Below are 5708 nucleotides of genomic sequence, written 5' to 3'. Positions count from 1 at the left end.
GGGAAGTGACATTCATCCATAGAGCTCTTCATTCGCTGACTCCTGCTCATATGTCCCTCACCCAACTCTTTGATTCGTTCGCTTGTCAATCACTTAACCGTTACCCCATATCTAAGCTTCCCAGTAAAATCAGAACAAACTCTCATTAAATTCAGGGAATCTTTTCCACATTGCTGCTTTCAGCGCCCTTGCTCTGTAAAATTGGGAAGCAGACATCCTTTGCTCAGATCTCGTACTATCTTTCGATCAATGTATTTTGTGTCTCCGGAACACTAATACAGAACTCCACTTTTGTCGTACATCGCTCTGGATGAACCCATTTTTCCTAGCACTTTACTCCTAGTGTGTCTGGTGATCCTAACACGATGGCTCACGGTATCTCCTATGTGGGATTTGTGTTCAGCTTCAGGGTTGTGTGAGCTTTACTGGACTAGATTCCAGTACACAGTAATCTGTACGCCGTTCGGTCGATTGGTTCAATCATGATCACTGCATCTGGATGCGGTGGATGGTGCTTGTGCAACAACAGTAATGCCTTCGTTTGGTTCAGAAAAAGAACAACCAAGGGAACACAAAATGTACTAAACACCCAAAATGCCAATAACCCATGTGCAGTGTGGATTATTTAAAGTGTGTGCAAGGACTGCATTCTGGAAATTCGGGTGCCTGTGATTGGCAACCGGCATATACCGGATAAAGAAACATGATTAACTGTTGGGTCCATATTTTCGGCCAATCACAGGTCGCCATGATGCTGAACAGGCACGCGACCCGACCTCCTGACAATAATGTGAATGTCAGGCTTACTGTTCGTAGCGGCAAGTCAGTTTTGATGTAGGATTCCTCCTGAGACCTCCGAATTAGAGTTTTTCGACTAAGCTCTGGTGTCGGTGGTTCACTTGCGATGACTTCATCATCATTAGCAGCATCCTCGGCAGAATGCCACCAGTGTTCGGCACTGGTGCTTCGTCGCCGCTGTGGTGGCTTCGCTGGCTTTCAGACCCTGTCCATCCAGCGTGGTGGCCGTAATGCACCTTCAACCTCGACCTTCGAAAAAGCGGTTAATGTTTTTTCCGCTGTGGAGCCGAGATTAAAGATGTTCACAATCACTCTGGACTCAAACCACTGTAGCGTGACGTGCGCATTCTTCAGCCAAATTTGTTTGTATCTCGGACCCACCTGATTCGGCCAACTTGAATCTCGTGAGACACTGATGCGCTGCCGATGGATGTGCCTGATATCTACTTAGGTCGTCTGCCGCTGTAGTCGCGACCCAAAACTATATGGCTTTCACTGAAGCGGCGCGTGGTCTCCCCGTGCTTCCGACTGCACTGTTCCTCCACCCGCATGTTGCGATGACTCACTTGCCTTTCCCTTGGCCCGCCAGTGCGGTGTTCTGAGCTTTCGTCTGGTGACACTCCATCAGGCGATTGCGAGTCAGACATCATTTGATATGCAAGCGCGAATATTTTCAGCATCGGTTGATTGCGGCCACAACATAAAGTGAGGTTTTGTCGCACTGCAAGATATGGGGGCCTGATCAATCTTGGAGTACATCAAAGGCCAGTAGGTGTAACCATGAGCAAGGGCCTTCATTTTGTTTGTTCCCGGATGCATTCTGTGGAAATGTGTCAGTACGGTTAGCTTCAGCCCCTATAGAATGACACCACGTTCCGAAAACAAAATTCATCTGTCGGTTAGTGGTAGCACATCATCAATAAATTGACAGCAGCATCAGATGAGAACACTGGTGCCTCACCGCCGTGCAGCCCTGTCAATTTACTTGAGTGACAGTGCATCATTCCGATTTAAGGAACGCCAATTCATTTTTTAGACAGGCAAGCGGCCGTTGATCGTGTTGGTATGTGCTACCCAGATACAGCGTGGAGTGTTGGTCAGTAGTTTTGTGGACCACGTCAGCAGTCACTGGGATGGTGCGAATTGCTTCCGACTCCGGCCCTCCGATTGTGGCCTCCTTGGATCAATGGGACGCAATATACATCGCCTATCCGAGGCTGATGGTACTTGGTCTTGCAGTTGTATCTCAGAAGCGGAGCGGTCTATAGCTGAAGGTGGTTGGTGTTGTACATTAGATTTCACTTCTTTCAACCAACGGTTGGCTTGTAATAGGTTGGTAAAGTGAACTGAAGGTCGTAAAGTGTGCTATCAGTTTTATGACTGGTTTCGCTCAGCTGGTACTAGGGGTTTTAGTGACACACTAGTAGTCGTTATTCAATTACAGCCTTCGGATGCCATGCAGCCCTAAGGGGGCATGAGAGCTGAGGTATACCCAGGTTGTCAACACCTTGGTAGAAGCAGTCGAGATGCCGAATGTTGGGTTAGAACCACGGTTCTTTAGGTCAGTAAGTTGGCGCCTTAACCGCTGAGCTGTATCAATGTCTGGGGATCAGCCGCCTCAAACAACCGAACACCACATCAATTGTTCGAATGTGTCGCGAGGCGCTTACGGAACAAACGAAGAAGAGATCTCTAAACGAACTTTTGTGCGGTAGTACCATTTCCCTGTTATATGAACCGGAAATTACCTTAAGGCGGATTCCGTACCATTTGGGCCCGCGTGTGAGGAAGCCTTGATATGGTGGTTATGTCTATCATCTGGTTGCAGTTTCAGTGCGTAATTCCCTACTACTCAATTCATTCAAGCAGCTGTGCCGTCCAAGTTGCGTGAAATTATGAATGCACAAAGTGGGGTTATAACCATCAAAAGGCTTCTTGATGTGGCTCGAAACTCATTTGTTATTTACCCAAACCGGCCCCCTGTTGCGTCACAGACCACCATTCATCGCACCAATGGCTGCCTTACTTCATCCTTCGCATTGCTCACGTGCTTACACCGCATAGAGTAACAGCTGGTTGTCGTTGGGTGAAATCCGGGACATTCGGGAAGCGCAAGAAGACCTCCGCATGCGGGAAAGCTGTTGAAATTTGCCCGTTTATCTTTTATTTGGTATATTGTAAACTTATCCATTCTTTGGAGTGGAGATGGAAGCCAACTGTCGCTTAATAAATGCTCGATAGCTGAGGGATGACAGTACGAAGGTTCAAGGTACACTGAGCAGTTGGCAACTTTTCGCCTCGATCGATCTGTCCTCGGCCCTCGTGGAGGTTTTGAAAATCACAATGTGGAGTACGAATTACTAATTACGATGTTATAACGATGGTGAGCCAAATGAGTGTGTTGGTGGTGAATAATCGATGAGTTACTTTGCTTCCATGTAAACTCGGAAATGGGGCTATATGTTTGAGAGCTTTCCAGAACGTCCCTTCACTGTATTACAGGATTGGACGGATGTTACTATTTACTCGATACTTAGGAACTTTGGGTACAAAGTCTATGTATAAACTAAGTGTTCTGTTGGTTAAGAGATTTACGCAACAGCGTTCAGTTTTTAACCGTGATATTTCGCCGTGGTAATAGCAGTAACCAATGGTAAATACCGTTATTAGTGACAAGCATGGTATAGCGTAATATTAATTTGTTTACGGTGCCTGGCTACCATGTAGCCCGCCTAGAACACGACCACCAGCTTGCCCCCAAGTCTTAACGAGGATAATCGTGAAGTCACCGCTGGAATGGAACCTTGGGCTACCTCGTCAGAAGCTGTCATACCACCCGAAGGAAGCACGAGGGCTGGGATACTGCCAGGTTGCGCAAGCCTAGGCAGGGGAATTCGAGAGACAGAGGTCGGGTTCGAACCACGGGCCTTCCGCTCAGTAAATTCACGCTCTAAACACTTGAGCCACCTCGTTGCGTCATCTTCATTCTTGGTTAGGCACATTCTCTGATGGACTGAACAGTTTAGGGATAGTAGCTTGAGACCTACTTCTGAACTAAGCTCGAACTCCGCGAAATACACTCATTTGCAGAAGAGTTTGTTTTTAGCGAGAGACCCAGTTGAATCTCTCGTTCATGATAGTCTCCAACCAAATATGTTCCACAAAGACCGCCTTAAAAGGGCGAAACCTGTCGTGAGGTTTCGAAGAAGCCCCAGTAACCTTATGAGTAGTGTTCTATCAAACTTGCACACCATAACGGCACTCGTTTTGGATCAAATCGACTTCTTCTTGGGAGATGTGTGCGTTGCTTAGTTATTTGAGGAATCAATCCAAGCATCCTAATATATGATTCCTCTTGTACCGTTTGTTGGTTCTTCTGTTACTCGAGAGGTCCCCTTGGAAATCCAGTGTGCCAATCACGGCGACCATGAAGTCAGACAGATCACCCTCATCCATAACTCATGAATTTCTGTTTCAGTGGTTCTCGCCCAACCTTCCCCATTTACTATGCACCAGTCTTGTCACACAAATAATTAGTGATTACATAACATAAATAAATAGTGCTTGCCAGTCATCTTGCTGTTTAACCTCGCCTGACACTTACCGTGGACAGAAGCAAATAGCGTCTGAACTATCGATCCCATTCTTCCGCTCTTACTCCTTTCCAGAACCATCGATGTCGGTGCCCAAGATCCAGACCTGCGGGCCAGAGCCCACAACTTGAACAGTCAGGCTATGGCCCAACTAAGGCGACTACAGAATCTTGGGATGCGCGTACAAAGCCATGCTCGTCAAGTGTCCTCAGTGGGTCCCCCAGATTTTCAAGATAAACACGCATCTCCACTTGTCGACTTCACTGCCAGCGGTAAGGCCCATTATGACCTTGTTACTCGTTTTCCCTCATTTTCATCTTCCCTGGTTTGCAAATTATTTCGTATCATTCGTCACCGTTAACGCTTCTTGTTTCCTCATCCGTGGATTGCTCTTGTTGCACCCCATCAAAGTGGTTGGTTTGTCTTTATTGATCACTGTCTCACTTTTTAGTGAGAGTAATCGCCTTCGGTTTCAGGTGATCATCTTTTCTACTGCTAAGATCTTATTCCGATTACCTTCCCACTACAGACTACCTTTTGGATGGACGTAAGACAAGTTATGTTGAACGTAAGATCCCATTTGCAACGTCTCCAAATCCGTCGTTTCCTTAACGATTGCATCGCGCCATTTGGTGTTACAATCATACGCGTGCGCCACTGCCTTGATTCATTTTTTACATATGCCCTTTTGAACATCTGTTGGATGTTTACGCAGTGGCCTGCTTGCAATTTGTCCGCTCGGGTGAACCTACGGTTTGATCTGCCCTCCCTTTCGTTCGTTAGCTGAGTTGTCTGCGGAGAGGTAGCTCCGTCCGCTTTTTCCCAGGGGCTATATTGACTCCCCCTACGGCTTGATTTTAATCGCTTCTGTACCAAAACGGCTTCGACAGTTTGTGGTTGCTCGTCGGGAAACTATCTGGCTTATCGAGTTCCCGTGGCAAGCGCATCCAGTTTGTTTTGAAGAGTGAAGTTGCATAACCTATCAATCCTCTATGCCACGCACTGGTCACAGGACTTGTACATCTGGGTGTTACTGGATGTGGTCTTGAACGACGCGAGTTAGTAACAGTTGGGAATGTTCATATGCATAATGGGTCGCTTTCACACTTCACTGGTACGCAGTGATGCACACTGCAGACTGGTAGCATCAATTGACACGCACACATTACGAAAACAGGGGAGGCCAAGCCCAACATACAGGATAACAGTAGAACTACCCTACCGAAGAACCAATCGTGATCGAAGGCCAGCCCCGGCTAGTGGCATGTATAGTAACCCACACGCAGCACCGCTTAGGAGAACCCCCGATTCCACACT

The sequence above is a fragment of the Opisthorchis viverrini genome (assembly GCF_000715545.1).
Source record: "Opisthorchis viverrini unplaced genomic scaffold opera_v5_18, whole genome shotgun sequence".
Taxonomy (NCBI): Eukaryota; Metazoa; Platyhelminthes; class Trematoda; order Opisthorchiida; family Opisthorchiidae; genus Opisthorchis; species Opisthorchis viverrini.
This window is presented reverse-complemented; position numbering follows the sequence as displayed.